At 41.4% G+C, this 18,842-nt stretch overlaps 1 long non-coding RNA gene across 1 annotated transcript; it reads right to left on the bottom strand.

Moving 5' to 3' along the window:
- Positions 1-14,043: 14,043 nt before the first annotated feature.
- On the bottom strand, positions 14,044-18,748 carry LOC130882088 (uncharacterized). Its single transcript, XR_009057764.1, has 4 exons — positions 18,619-18,748; positions 16,481-16,700; positions 16,092-16,277; positions 14,044-14,452 (listed from the first exon to the last, which is right to left on the bottom strand). It is a non-coding gene; the product is annotated as an uncharacterized LOC130882088 (long non-coding RNA).
- Positions 18,749-18,842: the final 94 nt, after the last annotated feature.

Genomic DNA, 18,842 nt, shown 5'->3' with positions numbered 1-18,842 from the left:
TAACAACTTACCCATTATTACAAACTCCTTCTAGAATTTTACAGCTTTATTGAGTCATAAAAGCTTTATGATGAGGCTACTGGTTCAATGCCCAGGAAGATGATTAGAAAATTAAGAATGAAATTATGTGTGTTCTTGAAGTCAACATCTATTGAAGGACTCAGGCAGGACTTGACACCGGCACTTAAAGCACACTGGCAAGTGTGTTGTTTTCTCCAACATTTATTGACAACCTTGGTCCGGTATGAGTAAGCATTCTCTGTACCACGCAAGGTAACGGTTGAGTTCTCTCCTCCTGGAAAGCAACAATGGTTAAAAAATGCTGTCACCACCAGCTGGGTGGTGGCGCATGCCTTTAATCCCAGCACTCGGGAGGCAGAGGCAGGTGGATATCTGTGCGTTCGAGGCCAGCCTGGTCTACAAGAGCTAGTTCCAGGACAGGAACAAAAAACTACGGAGAAACCCTGTCTCAAAAATCAAAAAAAAAAAAAAAATGCTGTCATCCATGAGAAACATCCTGAACTAGTGGATTTCCAGACAAAATGCACCTACGTTCTTTATGAGCCCACAAATACCTAAGTGGCTTTGCATGCCTCTAAGAATCCTGAGGTCACTTTTATTTTCTTTTATGTTTTCTCATTACTGAGTATCTTCTCAGCTTCAAAGATCTAGAGAAAATATTCTCCTTCTCTGGCACATTTCCCTTTCAAGTTTGCTATCGTAGCTTACACAGGACTAGGTTTTCTTGTTGTAGTAACTTTCCCATGCTCAGTGAAGGTTCCCTGGAGGCCTCTGTGCAATTCTCCTGTTGATGATCTGGCTGTGACATGGTGGTGAGCTTGATTCCTAAACTTGTGTTATGAGTGCTTGTGGATGGGAAGCGCCATAAGGATTTGAATTGGATTCATTTGGTGCTGGCTTTGTCATTGGACTGTTGGATTATTTCTATAAAGGAATTAATGATTAATGGACAACATATGTGTATCAGGTAAAAGATACTAAGTTCACTGGTTTGTTAGTCTTTTGTGCATGTATGTGTATGTGTGGAATTTGGAGAGAGGGTGGGTAGGTATGTGCACGTGGATGAAAGTGTCAAGGGTAAGGGGTGACGGGTGCCTTTACATCTCTGCGTGAATGTGCATGTGGAGGCCAAAGGAGGAGGTCACATGTCCTCTTCTTACTTGCCAGCTCATTAATTTTTAGAATAATATCTCTCTGTGAATGCATTGTTCATTGGTTTTGCCAGGCTGGCAGTCAGAGACTGGCTCCCAGCTCAGGATTCTTCTGTCTTAACCCCTCCCTCCACCCACTAGCCCTGAGTCTGTACCACTCTACTCCAGTACTCTTACGTGAGCGTTGGGCATACAACCTGAGTTCCTCACCGCTCTTAACGTACAGAGCAATCTCCTTAGCACCAGCGTTTTGAACTCTAACTAGCTAAGAACTTGTAAACACTAGGCAGAGAACAGTGCGCTTCTGTGCTTATGAGACTCATAAGAATGTTGCCCATAACTCCCAACTCCTCCTTTGCATGATACGCCTGTCATTCAAAATGCCTTTTCCGTTCACCTTTCACTGTGTGTATATTCTTATCTTCAGATGCCATTTTCAAATTTGACTGGAAAGGATTTCTATTCTGACAGATTTAGAGGTAAATTTATATTTAAATATTATATAAATATATATATAAAATATTTCAAAAATTCTCAGTAATTAAAAAATGAAATTACTGAGATTTTGTTAGTGTGTTAAATCTTAAAGCTATCCATAGAGAGACCAAGTCACATATAGATTTCAAGTTCACATAATTTAGGCCAATCTTTGGCAAATAAAATTTTAAAGTTTTAATTTAATAGGAACAACTGTCTTCCATGACTTAAAATAAATATAACACTAACATATCTTTATTCTTTTTGTATATGTGTTTTTCTAAATGTGTTTACTGGTAAATATGGTAATGTTTCATTTTAGTGTTGAATATATGAAAATTATACATTATATTAAAAATTGAACAATTTTTAAAAATACTTATTTAGCAAGAAGTTAAATTTCACAGTAGGTTAACTAGAAGGCAATTTCTAAGATATTTAGGAGGCAAACCTTAGACTGATATTAAATAGTCATTTATTGGATATAAATTAGATTCAAGTAACATAGAGTATTGAAATATTATTTATCATAGTTTTATATTTATATACTTTTGTTTTTTATTTTCATGTGCTATAGACAGGATAGCATAGGGTTCTGAGTTGGTTAGTTTCATTGTTGTGAGCAAATGTTAGGCGGGAATTTTCTTTAGCCTGCATTTTGAGGGTACATCAGCAGCGAGAAAGGCATGGCTGTCAGGGTAACTCTCAGAGGAACATGGGGCTATTCCTGCATACCTGAGCAGATCAGGTCTTAGTGTGGATCCCATCGTGATACCACATTCAGGGTGGGCATTTTCTCCATGGAAAGACACTGGCAGTACAACCAGAAGTGTGCTTCACTGAGGCCATAATCTAAACAGGTTGGCAATAATGCACACCATCCTAACTGTTTAGTGGACGTGCTCATTTTTTGCTGGCTTAAGGAATTACATTCTCTGGAAGGTAAATAACAAATTTGTTGCATAATAATTTAATTTGCCATGGATAACATCTACAAAAGTTAAGCTCTTTATTAACTAATATTATACCACTCTATAGCTAGGATTTAGACTTGTCCTCTGATACACTGCTGGCATTTTTAGAATATTGACTTGGTCTTCGGGCTATTTTTATGGTGACTTTATTATGTCTTTATTATCACTTAGGATGCAGAGGCAAGCATAACTGTGAATAACATCACCAAGAATACCTATCAACGTACTACCTGGGGAGCTTCCATACCTATAATAAGGGGGCTGTATAACAAAAGATTTCCAAATAACCTCTTACAATACACCAAACTAGTTGCACTGAGTTTAGTGGATGGCTCTTTCCTGTGGACTTTTATTTGAGTATTTTTCTACATCATATTTGCCATCCATTTTTTACATAGAACTCTAATACAATAATCTTTCTTTTGTCTGTGTTTGCATATGTATATATGTGTGTGTGTGTGCATGCATATATATATATATATATATATATATATATATATATATATATATAATTTGTGTTGGTGCACATTCATGTGTAAGTGCAGGAGCATATATGCCACAGAACACATAGTGAGATCAGAGGTCAACTTTAAGCACCAGGCCTCACCTTGCATCTTGTTTTACATACAAGGTATCTCCTCTTGGTCACTGTTGTATATTCCAGCCTATTTGGCCCTGAGATTCTCCTGCACCAATTTTACATCTCTTTGTAAGAGTGTTCTGAGATTACAAAGTGCAGCTATTATATGTGGCTTTTTATGTGGGTTTGAGGCTATGAACCCAGGTAGTCAGGTTTGCACAGAAATAGCATTATCCACCGAGCCATCTCACCAGCCCTGTTGTGACACTTCAACAGGTGGCTCAACTGGTTTTATAGAGATAATGACAGCAAGAAACACTCAGAATATTTCTTCAACCATTCTCCACCCATCTTAGGGACCCAGACAACCAGCCTATCCTAGTATTTTTTTTTTTTTTTTTTTTTTTGGTTTTTTGAGACAGGGTTTCTCTGTGGTTTTGGAGCCTGTCCTGGAACTAGCTCTGTAGACCAGGCTGGTCTCGAACTTACAGAGATCCCTCTGCCTCTGCCTCCCGAGTGCTGGGATTAAAGGCGTGCGCCACCATCGCCCGGCATATCCTAGTATTTTCTAAGTTAAGACTCATTCCCATATTTTCCAAGCTTATAACCGTAGTGGGATCCTTCATTGCCTTCTATATAAATCTAGGTCTCTCACCATTTCTTTGAGACTCTCCTTATTCATTAATGAATATTCTCTATGTGATTCAAATAAAATAATTTCAACTGTCTCATACATTTTCATCTTTTCAGTTTTCTTACAAAAGGCTAGACTAATATGTTTTAAAATTTCATTTATTTATTTATTGAGACAGGATCCCACTTGTTGTAATGCTGGCCTTATGCTCATTCTGCCACCCAGACTAGCTTCAGACTCATGTATGATCCACCTATCTCAGCCTTCCAAATACTGAAAAATTAGTTTAGAGATTCCACAACTACATTGGCTCTGTCTGTCAGCATCCTTAATTAGCAGAGGGGCACACAGTTTTTGAAAAATGTAAGAAACGTAAGTGTTTTAATTTATAGTTTCTGTCTCATAAGTGATGAGATTTTGCAATTTTATAGTCTGCATTTTTGCTCTGTTAAACTGTATTTCACCTGAAAGGGCATAAACAAATCGCAGTATGCCTTCCACACATTATATTCAACAGAGAAATGAAATACCCAGCAAGTTACCCTACAATAAGTGTACAACTATCTTTCTTCAAGGCTAAAGCCAGAGCCAACATCTGTCACTTGCTGGAGGGGTATTTTCTTGAATAGGAAAATTAATTGTACAGCGGTTTTATTGAACAAGTCTGAAGCCCATGGCCAGACCACAAGCTGTGTATGCATTAGTAATGACAGAAGACCACATGAACAAGAACATCCTTGAAAGGCACACTAAGCATCTTGTTTGGGTCTAGCAGTTCTCAACCTAGGGGTCAAATGACCCTTTCACAGGAGTCACCTAAGACCATCTGCACATCATTTACATTTTACATTGCTCATTATGATTCATAACAGTAGCAATGAGATAATTTTGTGGTTGGAGGTCAGCACCACATGAGTAACAATTAAAGGATCTCAGTACAAGGAAGGCTGAGGCACTGGAATAAGCAAAAATTGTGCTCAATCCTTTGCAAGCTGACACTAAGTCTTTCTCACTTACTATCATTTACTTTCTCTGGAAAGGTCGGTATGGCCCCTTAACTAAGAACCCCCTGTTCTCCTTACCTTTCTAAGTCTTTCAGTGCAAACTCTTCAACTTCCTCACAGTCACAGCCACATTTATGCAGTATATCCCAGGCCACTGTCAACTTCTTATGTCTAGTTTTATCTTTTATATCTTCACTGTCGGTGAATGTGAACAAATACAACATTGAGCACTCAACATATGACTTTGAAGAGTGGCCCTTGCACTTTTGACAATATAATCTAAAATAATTATTGGCCTGCCCTGCCTCTCAGAAATGATTCCCTGAGCACTTTTAATAATGTATGAGGATACGCACAAGTGACACCCTTCTAATGTAAAAGCCATAGTCTAATAATGTCTTTTAAAATAACATTAATTTGAGTCAGTAAGTTTTATTATGCTGTTATTTAAATGATCTGCCTAAAATAGACTAACTTTAGTATACCTAGTGAAAAATTGTGAAGAAAACATGTCTAAAAACAATCAAAAAAAAAAAAATACCCACTGTTGCTTAGAATACCGCATGAACAATTCCCATCTGCAAATGGTTATTTATTGCTTAGCTATTTTTAGATTATTTTTTTGGATGCATCTCTCACAGTAGCCTCTGGGCACACTTTCAGGGTTTAATAATTAGCTTTCCCAGTATAGATTACACACAACATTGAAGACAACATAAACACAGGATGCATCCACATACGTCAGTGCAAAATCATGCACAAATAAACAGGTGTACCTTTCATCCAGATGTGAATAACCCATGGGGTGATGGAACAGTCCTTTACAGTGAAAGAATGTGCGCTCTCATCAGTAATCAAGGGCCCACTTCTTCATGCAGGGCAGATGGTTTGTTTCTGGGCTATGCCTCTATAACTTCTATAACTTCAATGAGGCTACAATGTTTATGCTCTGAACTGGAATTATTAGCTGTGGAAGCAATTTAAAAACAAAGTGTGGCAAAATTTCTGTGTAAGATAGTAAACTCCACACCCGTGTGGAGTGTGTAAACACTTTCAAGTATGTTGAGTATTACCCTCTGGGGATGTAAAGCCTCACATCTTTCAAGTTGTTTTTGATTGATGGTTGTTTGTTCTGTGGCATGTTCTTACTATGCAACCCAGGCTGTCTTCAATCTCATGGTGCTCTTTCTGTCTTCTCCTCCTTCATGCTTGAATTACAGGTATCTACCACCGTCACTGCTTTCTCTCTGTAGCTATGATAAAACACTGAGCAAAACAAACTGGAAAGGACAAGATTTATTCATCCTGGAGGTTTCAGTTCATCATTGAGAGAAGTGAAGATGGGAACGCAAGGCAGGAACCTGAAGAAGACAGTGGAGGAATGCTGCTTACTGAATCTCTCTCTCTGGTTTTCTCAGGCACATTTTTTATATAGCCAGGCCAATCTTCCTAGGGATGACACTGTCAACAGTGGGATGGGCTATCCTACATCAATTATAAGTTAAGAAAATGCATCAGGAGGCTGGAGAACAGGCTCAGAGGTTAAGAACACTGGCTTCTCATGTAGAGGACCCAGGTTTAAGTCCCAGCACCCACATGGCACCTCACAACTCTCTGTAACTCCATTCTAGGGGATCTGGCTCCCTCACACAGATATACCTATAGGCAAAACACCAATACAAATAAATTAATAATAAATAAATCATTTTTTAAAAGAAAATGCATCAAGCTAGCCCAACGTAGGCAATTTCTCAATTGAGGTCCATTTTCTCAAGTGACTTTAGTTGGTAGCTGATTGCCACCAGGCCTGTCTCAAGAACTTGAAAGAATAAGACATTCTATTGCCAAAATTAATGTACTGGATTCGGGATAGCCTCTCATATTGGTTAATTGTAATTTTCAATTTAATTGGATTTAGAATCAGTATGGAAAAATACCTCTGGGTATGTCTTTGAGTTTTAACTAAGGAAGGAACACCTTCTCTGAATGTGGATAGCACCATTCCATGTGCTAGGATCCTGGGCTGAATAAAAGGAGAAAGTGAGCTGAGTCTTCCTGTCCATCCCTCTACCTTTTGATTGAGGATACAATGTATCACTTCCCTTGTGGTTCTGCCTCCATGTCTTTCTTAAGTGATGGACTGCATCTTCAAACTGTGAGCCAAAAGAAACTCTTCTATCCTTGTGTTACTTTGGTAAGATATCAATCAAAGCAAGGAGAAAATTAACTAGAATATTACTGTTGAGAAAAATCTCATCCTATCTATATCAAGTGAGTGACTCTTTCAAGAGTATAGGTGACTTGACAACTTTAATCTGTAGTTTGTGGTTTGAGTTACCTAGCACAAAAAGATCCTAATTAGATTCTTCTCTTTGAGTGGACTGTTCAACAGTCATGTAACAAGAGGCTAAATCAGCTATAAAGGACTACATGTACAGAGATAATGAAAGGCAGAGATTTGGTGGAAGGAGAAGAGGATGGCCAGGAAGAGAAAGAGAAACAAGAAGAAACAGAGTAAGGGAGAAGAGAAAGAAAGGGGGATATGGGAAGGAGAAAAAGAGAGAGGGGGTTCCATCCCTAATAGCTTATTGTTGATTTTCCTGAATCTTGGTCTTCAGTTCTTTTCTGAACTAATGAAAGATCTGTCTCTGCCTCCATCATTGCAGAGTTAGTTTGAACTGCATTATTCATTCACTTTTAGAAGAACCCTTAATGAAACAGAAGTTGTAATTGAACATAGAGTAGTCCACCATATTATGGACAAGGATTAATTACCTCATTTATCAACTGAGATACCTATAACTGTCAGTCTTGAACAACTCTTATAAAGCATACCAGGGCTTAGATGTGGGTCAATGGGTTCTTTCTTCTCTAGGGCTTTCCTTCTAATCTCTTGGTCTTTCCCAGGTAGTTAGAATAATGACATCCAGTTATGGTAGCACATGGCAGTAAGATTTGCTGAATGAGTTATTGTCAAATAGATCTTTCACTTCCTTGGTTAGAGTTACCCCAAGATATTTTATGCTGTTTGTGGCTATCGTGAAAGGTGATGATTCTCTTATTTCTCTCTCTGCTTCCATATCCTTTGTGTATAACAGGGCGACCGATTTTTTGGAGTTGATCTTGTATCCTGCCACATTACTAAAGGCGTTTATCAGCTGTAGGAGTTCTTTGGTGGAGTTTTTGGGGTTGCTTATGTACACTATCATATCATCTGCAAATAATGCAAGTTTAACTTCTTCCAATTTGAATCCCCTTTATCCCCTTATGTTGTCTTATCGCTATTGCTAAAACTTCAAGAACTATATTGAAGAGGTAAGGAGAGAGTGGGAGCAGAAGGAGGGAGAACATGAACAAGGAAGTCAGGACCATGAGGGGTGCACCCAACCACTGAGACAGTGGGGCCGATCTATTGGGAGCTCACCAAGGCCAGCTTGACTGCCACTGAAAAAGCATGGGATAAAATCGGACTCTCCGAACATGGCGGACAATGACAGCTGACGAGAGGCCAAGGAGAATGGCACGGGGTTTTGATCCTACTTCATGTTCTGGCTTTGTGGGAGTCTAGACAGTTTGGATGGTCACCTTCCTAGACCTGGATGGAGGTGGGAAGACCTTGGACTTTCCACAGGACAGGGAACCCTGACTGCTCTTGGGACGGGAGAGGGAGGAGAAGAGGAGTGGGGGGAGGGGGAGAGGGACGGGAGGAGGGGGAGGGAAATGGGAGGCGAGGAGGAAGTGGGAAAATTTTTTTTTTCAATAAAAAAAAAAGATTTGCTGAATGAGGCAGAGACAGAAGAATTATGAGTTCAAGGCCAGTCTGGGCTACACATTTTATAGAGCTCCAATAGTTGGTTAGCACTGACACTTATGGGTGTTACCATCAGACTAATGACAAAGCCTGGAATTAGTGGCTGAGGAAAGGAAGGAAGCAGGTGCATTTTTGGGATGTGCATTATAAATGATGCTTTCGAATGGAATGCCGTAGGACTGTGGTACACTATTGCCACATGTTCACAGGCCTTTGCTGTTTAACAACCAGCTCTTACCCTGACTAACAAACAGTTTTTCTCAGCTTCCTTGTCATGTAGTCATCATCTTAGATGCCACGTTAAGTAAGCTGCCTTTAATTTCCCTTCTACGTGTGTAGTCCCACTCCTGGTCACTTGCTTTTCTACAAGGTTTCCATCATAACATCTTTTACTGTCTGAAGTTACCTTGCTTATTTCTGCCTAAAGACTTACCCTTCATTTATATTACTGTTCAGTACTTAAACGGATAATATATATGCAGCCGATACATATCAACATTTTGATAATTGAATGAATTATCTGAATACTCAAACTAATCTCGTATTTAGCCACCTTACCAAGAAAGTGTCCCAGAATTCCAAATTTATTTTGAATAAATTTTAGCCTGTGGAGATTAATTAAATTTGGGGGCCCTATTATGAACTGGTAGGTTGATCACAAACCCTTCTCTTAATTTCTTTAAAGAGAGTCTGTACAAAAAACATCTTCTAGTGAGTTTATTGCTGAGTTTAATATGTCACAGCAAAATTCCATTTTTTTTTTTGGTTCCCAGGTGGCTTCCACCTTGTGTGTTCACAAGATTTTTCTTAGTGTGTCTCCTGAAGTAGTTTCCTTCTAAAAAGAGCTCTTTCCACCATGTAGGCTATACCCATATGATCTCATCCAACTCTAACACCCTGTAATAACCTCATATGTGGGGACCATTATCTTGGCAGCCCAAGCTTCTGCATAAGGATTTAGGAGAAAAAAAGTATCTAGGCTATCTGTGGCAGACAGTCATTGCCTTCAAATGCTGTACCCCCTAAACATGCTGCACCATTGATGTTCTAGAATCTTGTCATACCTTCTCTGATATGACCCACACTCATGATCGTGTGGAACAGGACTGAGGTGATGTTTTCCTAATATTACAAATGAAGAAACTGAGGCTCATGACATCGAAAGGCCAATTGTGCAGTCCAATTCTTGCCTTTAGTTCAGCCCATCAAGCTGTCCAGAAGTATTGCTTTGGTTTTCCATTTAATTTTTTCCCTAGCATCATTGTGAATCCTTGGAATTTCACTGTAAGTTTAGAAACATACCCCAAGCTCAAGTGTACATATGGATTCAGAGAGGAGCTCTTTTCTATAAACCATGCAGGTGGGCCCAAGCTTTTGATGTCAAAAAGCAATAAAGTGTTGTTATCTACAAAGCCATGCTAGAAAACCTGGAAATAAGTTACAAAAAAAAAAAAAGAAATAAAATAATACAGAAAGAAAAAAAAGAAAAAAATCACCAAAGTCTCATACTTTGTTTAAGTTTACTATATTGTATTATGTCTGATCCATACCTCTCGTTGGCCGCATACAGCTCATCAGCTGTGTTAGGACACACCTGAGAGTAACTGAACAGTATGTGACCCACATGTGACCCTTGGCAATGTCAGCCTATGTTCTCAGTACTGATTTAGAACAGGAACTGGGGTTGTGAGTTTATCAGGCAGTGTAAGAAATAATTGGTGTGGCTTTGTGTGTGTATCAAAGCTGATGAGGGATTATTACTCTCTGCTGCTGTGGAATAATCTTTTTCCACACTGGGAAGATTTGCCTTTGCCAAGGTGCCTTCTGATTGGTTTACTAAAGACCTGAATGGCCAAAAACTGGACAGGAAGAGGTTAGGCAGGACTTCCGAGCAGAGAGAATAGGCGAGAGAGATGCCAGAGGACTCAGAGAGGAAACAGGAGGGACAAGATGGAAGAGAGGTAAAATGTCATGAGACACAACCTAGATTAATGTTATTGGGTTAATTGAAGTTATAAGAGCTAGGTGGACAAGCCTAAGCTATAGGCTGAGCTTTTATAAAATGAACAATAAGTCTCCCTGTCATTTTTGTGAGCTGGTGGTCCTGTACATATCTATTTACACTCTGCAGTCAAGGCCAAGAAGCTGCAGGCTAGCCTCCGCATCACAGTCGGTTTCAACCCTGTCTGCTTTTGGTTTTTCCTTTAAAACATATCTGTTGACCAACTCTTACAACTGTGTTTTTGCCTTGAACCAAAAGCAGAAAAAGTAAATCTTGGTTGCTTTATTTATTCAGTTTTGTTTGTCTGTGAGAGTGTATGTCATGTGTGTGCAGGTGCTTATGGAGACTAGGAGGGCAGCTGGATGACACCTGCAACTGGAGGTACAGGTGGTTGTGAGCCACAGCATGTAAGTGTTAGTAACCAAGCTCGGGGCTTCTGGAAGAGCAGGCAGTCATATTAATTGCTGAGCTATCTCTTCATCTCACAAATATTTTATTTATTTGCTATTCTTTGTATGTCTGTGTGTGCCTGTGTGTGTGAGTACAGGGACCTGCAGAGGCCAGAAGAGGGCATCTGATTCTGTAGCTGGGGTTACAACTTATTGTGAGATGCCGAACACGGATGCTAAGAAGTGGATATGCGTCCTCAAAAGAGTAGTAAGTGTTCTTGCCGGGCGGTGGTGGCACACGCCTTTAATCCCAGCACTCAGGAGGCAGAGGCAGGCAAATCTCTGTGAGTTTGAGGCCAGCCTGGTCTACAAGAGCTAGTTCCAGGACTGGCTCCAAAGCTGCAGAGAAACCATGTCTCAAAAAACAAAAAAGAGTAGTAAGTGCTCTTAACCACAGAGCCATCTCTCAAGCCCAACAGTTAGATTTCCTTTTATTTTATGAGTATGGACCTTTCACCTGTATTTATGTGCACCATATATACCATATGGGTGACAGGTGTTCACAGAGGCCAGAAAATGGTATCAGATCCTCACATATGCTGTGAGTCAACACGTAGGTTCTGGGAATTGCACCTTCATCCTCTATAAGAACGTCAGGTGCTGTTATGCTCTGAACCATCTCTCCAAGCCTGGTTAGATATTTTACCCGATCTTTACCCAGTAACACTATCTTCCTTCTGTGTTTATCACAGCATCTTTCCAACGGTAATGGGTCTTGTTTTGCAAACACATCCTGGACAAGGTGTTCCTAATGTGTCCAAGTCGGAAGGAAAGTAGGCCTTCTGAAGGAGCAACAGTCAAGGAGGTGTTGGTGCCCGATGCCGGGAAGCAGCACAGGGACATCCTTAGGCTATAGAACAGTGATGTCCTATAAGAACTGGTGATGCTTATAGAACTCTGGTGTCCTCAGAGGCCAAATGTCAACTAACATCAAAACAGGGGCAGTAGGGAGAGTCCAAATTTTAAGAGAATGAGGCCCAGCCTAATAGCAGTGACCATGTTTAAAGGATCCACAAGAAGTTCGAATTTATTTTTCACATGTACATACTGTATTCTAGGATTGTAAAGATTTAAAAGGCCCACATGTAGGTATCTGTGAAAAACTCTATGATGTAAACTATGTGTATCTGACCCAGAAGGCATAGTGATATCTGTGTCTATAAAACTGGAGCAACATTCCCTACCTCTTGCCTGAATCCATCCCTGACACAAGTGTGTTTCTGGTTGGAACATGACAAACCATGGCCAAGTGGTTTTTATTTTTTCTCTCCACCAACATCTGCTTCATCTTCAGCAAGTCCCAATACTGCCCTATTTCCTAATCACATAAAAAGAAAACAGAACGAGGAGATAAAAGGATGATTTCATTTTATTCTTTTATAGTGTCTTTTGCAGAGTGGACTTCAATCGCAGTGGTGCATGACTGCTAATGTGGCTGGCATTAGAAACTGAGCACTTTAATTCATTGGGCTATCTTCTGAATAGCTTACAATTCGAAATCCATGTCTGCTTTGATTTGAGGTTCTGCCTGTTTCATTTCATCTACTTGACTTCTAAGGAGTAGGAGAGAGGTGTCATCATAGCCAGAAGATTCTGTAAGTCATTATATTTAGTCACCATGAAGTTGCTAACTTGGTTTGGAGGAAGGATATGCACTCTACATGTATGGCCTGCATGTGGAGTTAGAGAGGATTGGGAATCCCATCCTACAATGTTTTCTCGTAGACTTTAGTGTGGTGGTTTAAATAACAATGCCCCCTAGAAGATCATATGTTTGGATAGTTTATATCCAGTTCGTAATACTGTTTGGGAAGAGTTAGGAGGTGTGACTTTGTTGGAGGAGGTGTGTCACTGAAGGTGGAGTTCAAGGTTTTAAAAGCCCACAGCATTCTCAGTTACCTGTGCCTGGCTTGTAATTGTGAAGCAGATGTAAGTTCTTGGCTATTGCTTCTGCACCTGCTTGTCTGCTGCCATGCTCCATGCCCTTGATGATCATTGACTCACCATCTGCAACTTCAAGCTCCAGTAAACTCTTTCTTTTACATGTTGCCTTGGTTATGTAGTCTATAGCAATCGAACAGTAACTAAGACCACACCAATTAGGCGATTTCACCACTGTATCTAAAAATGCTTTGGAGAAATAACTCATTTCTCATTCCATGCTGTATCCTCTCATGATGTTTGTTTATTTTCTCATTCACCATTCCTCTCCATTGAGCCTTTGGCATGGATGCACTTCTGCCCAAAAACTCTTTCCCTGTAACTTGCACTGGACATCCGTTCTCCTTGTCTTTTGAGTGACTTCTGTTAGAGCTTTACTACATTAGTAGGGCAATTCTTTTCTCTCCCCTATGGACTACCAGTTCCCACCCAGGGTAGGTGCTAATATCTTCCTCTCTATGCTGCTGGGCAGGCGCTGTGAGAAAGTCACTGAGTTGAGTGATCCCTCTTTCCCTACTATGGTCTGAATGCTTGTGTCCATTCCAGATTCTAAAGTTGGGATTCTAATCCCTGATGGAAAGGCAAAAGAAGGTGACTATTCCAGTATTCCAGGAAATCCCTTGAGAATGCTATTAGTGCCCTTATAAAAGAAGCCCTGTAGAGCTAATCTACCATATTTACTATGTGGGGACTTAGCTAGAAGGAGCCTTTGTGAATCCAGAGATGGGTATTTGACAAACAGATATTGTCAACATCATGCTCTTGAGTCTTTCTTTCTTTCTTTCTTTCTTTCTTTCTTTCTTTCTTTCTTTCTTTCTTTCTTTCTTTCTCTCTCTCTCTCTCTCTCTCTCTCTCTCTCTCTCTCTCTCTCTGTCTCTCTCTCTCTGTCTCTCTCTCTCTGTCTGTCTCTCTTTCTTTCTTTCTTAAAGATTTCTGCCTCCTCCCCGCTACTGCCTCCCATTTCCTTCCCCCTCCCCCGATAAAGTCCTCCTCCCTCTTCAGCCCTAAGAGCAATCAGGGTTCCCTGCCCTGTGGGAAGTCCAAGGACCACCCACCTCCATCCAGGTCTAGTAAGGTGAGCATCCAAACTGCCTAGGCTCCCACAAAGCCAGTACATACAATAGGATCAAAAACCCATTGCCATTGTTCTTGAGTTCTCAGTAGTCCTCATTGTCCGCTATGTTCAGCGAGTCCGGTTTTATCCCATGCAATTTCAGACCCAAGCCAGCTGGCCTTGGTGAGTTCCTGATAGAACATCCCCATTGTATCAGTGTGTGGGTGCACCCCTCGCGGTCCTGAGTTCCTTGCTCGTGCTCTTTCTCCTTCTGCTCCTGATTTGGACCTTGAGATTTCAGTCTGGTGCTCCAGTGTGGGTCTCTGTCTCTGTCTCCTTTCATCGCCAGATGCCCTTCAATGGAAGAATGGATAAAGAAAGTATGGAATATATACATATTAGAGTACTACTCAGCAGTAAAAAACAATGACTTCCTGAATATTGCATGCAAATGGACGGAAATAGAAAACACTATCCTGAGTGAGGTGAGCCAGACCCAAAAAGAGGAACAGGGGATGTACTCACTCATATTTGGTTTCTAGCGATAAATAAAGGACATTGAGCCTATAATTCGTGATCCTAGAGAAGCTAAATAAGAAGGTCAACCCAAAGAAAAACATATAGGCTCTTGAGTTTCTTAATCTGAAGTATTGTGAAGTAAATTCTGTTGTTAGTAAGTCACCAAGTCTATGGTATTTTGCTACAAAAACTTAAATGGACTATAGTCAGAAATAAATATGCCTTTCTGAATTCTTAAGACATGGGTAGCAGATACATAATATACAATAGAATGGGAACTGAGGGTGAGGAGTCACTGTAAAACCTAATTATAAGTAACACCTAGCGGAGTGGCTCACTGGGATTGAGAATAGCAGGCTGCCCAGATGATCTTCCCCTAGGAATCTGGAAGGGGTGGCATGGAAACATGGTCCTTTGCATCTTTTCAGAACTTTAAAATTGGAGATCTGAGGATCTAGAATTAGAAGGAATAAAGTAGCCATTTCCAGTTTGTGTTTCCCCAGCATACCTAGTGAACTTCCTTCAGTGATGGAAAGTTCTTTCCTAATCCACAGCATGAGACAGATACAGTGTCCATTTCCAAAGATATAGCACCTGTTCTAAGCAAGTGTCACAGGCTTGGTGAAGAGGGGGTGGGGGTAGACTGAACATCACTATACACTTGGGAAGGGGGGACACACTAGTTAAGGAGAACAGAAGAACATTTGTGCCACGAATGGGAGACTTCAAAGCCAAGGATAAATTATAGGAGCTAATAAGTAAGTGTGGAGGTGGGGAAGCTTCTAAGGTTTTGACTAGGTGATGATTAAGAAAGACAAGAAAACTTTTCTATAAAAAAAAGGAGAGTTTTAAGACTTAGTCAAAATAGAGATTATGTCAGTCATAAAAAGTAAAATAAAATAAAAATCATTTTGCTCACCATGTGAGGTTCTAGAAAGTCCCCAAGAGTACAAAGGAGAGAAATGCAATAATTCCTATTTTATTATTTATTTATTTTTTTAAAAAATTATTTTATTTATTTATTTGTTATATATACAATATTTTGTCTATGTGTATGTTTGCAGGCCAGAAGAGGGCACCAGACCTCATTACAGATAGATGGTTGTGAGCCACCATGTGGTTGCCGGGAATTGAACTCAGGACCTTTGGAAGAGCAGGCAATGCTCTTAACCACTGAGCCATCTCTCCAGCCCATAATTCCTATTTTATGAAATAAAAATTAAGTAGGCAAAGTGGAGTGTAAGTGTGTGCATGGCTGGGTCTCCATGTGGTGTGTGTGTGTGTGTGTGTGTGTGTGTGTGTGTGACTGTCTGCTGGAATGAGGGAAGAGAGGCATAAAAGGTAGTATGTTTGTGTGCATGCAAATGTCTACATGCATGTGTGCTGGACTGGGGGCAGAAGGCCGAGAGAGGGCCTGTTCCTTCTAGACAGTTTCATCCTAACCCCAACAGTTCCACCTGCTAGTGCTCCCTACCTCAGTACCAGGAGCCGGTATATTCTCTATAGTAGCCATTCTGACTCTCACTGGTCTTTAGACTCTCTCTTCCTTGGAAGTCCTTGCTTGTTTCCTTTAGGTTGGATGCTGTGAGGCTCTTTGCACACCAGAGCCAGCATTTTCACACCCGCATCATGGCACGAGTCGTCTGGCTTCAGCACCAGCCTGTGTATGGGTGATACCTATTAGCGTACACACTTATGTGGGCATAGACTGTGTTACATTGCTGTCACTGAATAGTGCCCACATTTCAAAGTCACACATATAAGGCCATGTTCTGCTACTATGTCATAAGTTAGACAACCTTAGCCAAGTTATATAACCAACGTCAGCCTCAATTTCCGTATGCAATAGTGACATAATAGTACCTGTCAAACAGGTTGTGTAGTCATGCAGCTGAAACAAGACAATGTCCATGCGGAGAACTTAGAACATCGTCAGCAATGGGCCGGTCACTCAATGATTATTACATGTCACGGTCAAGTATTCAATAGTTATTCATTCTATATTCCAAATAAATATCTTCATGAGAGTGGCTTTTAATCAGCTGTGCTGTTGCTATGTTTTAGTAGTTGCTCTTCCTGATACCTAAGAAATAAAGATGTTTATAAAGATTTCAAGTATTTAAATGTTTAAAACTCTCTGGTCCATAATAAGAATAAAATAACCAATGACATATACAGAAACATAGTTCCCAAAATTTCCATGTGATCCAATTAAAACATCGAAGTTTCAATAGAACTTTCATCTTTAGTCCGTTATTCAGACTCGTCTTTCAAGTCCCTGGAAGCATTCCTTAGCTGCAGTGGACTGGTCTCATAAACAGCTTTTGCAAACGGGTCCCATGATCTTATATTGTATGCCCTCAGCCCTGATTCTATCATCCCAAGAAATGTCCTGCTTAGGTTCAATACTAAGTTAGTCATCTGTTTCTGGCACCTGCGGGACTGCACAGTGACCTAGCTTATTTTGGAAGTAAATATGATTGCTTTCGGTTTTGGAGACATGAGCTCTTCTGTTTGCTAGAATGAGCTCCAATATGGAATGACTTGGGGCATCCAGGGTGGAGGTGGAGGGTGTTCCAGGTAAATTTATTCTTGCTAGAATCTCAAGGGGCAGTGACTCAAAGAAGTTAAGGGAACCAGACCCCAGACCAGGTTTTCATTTGTTTGGTTTTCCCTCTCAGTAATTCCAATTCAGGACCCCCAACCCCAATTATTTAAAAAAATTAAACAAGCAGAACCGTCTTCCAGGTGTCTTTCCCTGCGTCAGCAGCGGCTAGGTAAGCGCAGCGCACACAGAAGATCTATAATTCAGCTCAGGAATATTTCCCTTAATAATTAATTGTGAATTACAAAAGAAGGAAGCCCAATAGGGCCCACGAACAAAGCTGCTTGCAAGTATGGCATCCCAGGTGCCAACCAAACAACCCAGGTCGGATCTGCTCCAGTAGTTGGACTGTGCTTGCCAGATCCATCGGGGTTGTTGGGGAAGACGCTGGAGACCTAAAGCTGACCTGGATCTCTCTCTTCTCCTCTCTCCCCTCTCCCTCTCCTCTCCTCTGCTCTCCTCTCATCTCCTCTCCTCTCCTCCCCTCCCCTTCCCCTCCCCCCTCCCCTCCCCTCTCCTCCTTTCCCCTCCTCTTCCCCTCCTTTCCTCTCTGTTCCCCTTCCCCTCTCCTTCTCCATCTTCTTCCTCTCTCTCTCTCTCTCTCTCATCTCTCTCTCTCTCTCTCTCTCTCTCTCTCTCTCTCTCTCTCTCTCTCTCTTTTCTGTGGATTATTTAAAATTGCGCATCCACATCTATGTGCCAGAAACGATTCACAAACCACCAATGAAACCACCTAAAGTTCCTTTGGGGTGTGGTTGCCTTTCTTAGAACACACTTCCCTGGCTGGGGGTATGGTAGTGTGGAATACTTCTGTTAAAAAGTAGGTGGGTGGCAGTAACGATAGGGGCAGAAATACAAAGTCTCCCCAAGGCCCCACATGGAGTCTCAGGTTACATCGCAGGTATTTTTCGCAGCAGCAGTTTCAGAGAGGGCTCACCTCAGCCTTCCAAAGCCTCCAGCCTAGGCCATTTTGCTCAAAACCCTCCAACTGCCGTCCTGTTGAGACTTATGCCCCTGGTGCACAGTAAGCTTCACCCTGGGTCACTCTTCAGATTCAAGCACTCTCTCTAATCCATGGTCTGATACACAGGTAAAGTTGGTCTTTCTCGGAGCCTGGGAGGCCGAACCCAGGAGCTGAGGCTGCGGACTCGGGTGTTCTAGGAAGACTGCTACGACTGCTGGGATGTACTCACAGGGGAAACAAGAATTCCTGTACCTGCAGTCTCCCCAGAGATGCTCCTGAGCCCTACTCCTACACGTTTTGGGAGGAAAGAGGAATGGTGCCAGGGGATATAAAGGAAGATCAGGGTAGGGAGGGAAGCCGCCCCAAGCTATCCACCCAGTTTTTGGACTGCATCTCCCATCAAAGTCCCTCTCCCAGTCTCTCTAGTGGCACCTGTGCTGTGGTCCTGGACTTCTGTTCCAGCTCCTGCGGGACACATCTGTCTCCGGGATTTGCTCCTTGCTTGAGGGTGATAGTCAAGTGCTCCTGGGACGGTTTCCAGAAGCTAAGCAGTCGTGGGGGCTGGGCCGACGGGTGGGGTCGCAGCGTCGTGACTGTGCCCGCCCAGCCACGCGGGGAGGCGCCCCGGGTGACAGCCCCAAAGGCCACACCCTCAG

The sequence above is a fragment of the Chionomys nivalis genome, chromosome 9 (genome assembly GCF_950005125.1).
Source record: "Chionomys nivalis chromosome 9, mChiNiv1.1, whole genome shotgun sequence".
Taxonomy (NCBI): domain Eukaryota; kingdom Metazoa; phylum Chordata; class Mammalia; order Rodentia; family Cricetidae; genus Chionomys; species Chionomys nivalis.
This window is presented reverse-complemented; position numbering and strand designations above follow the sequence as displayed.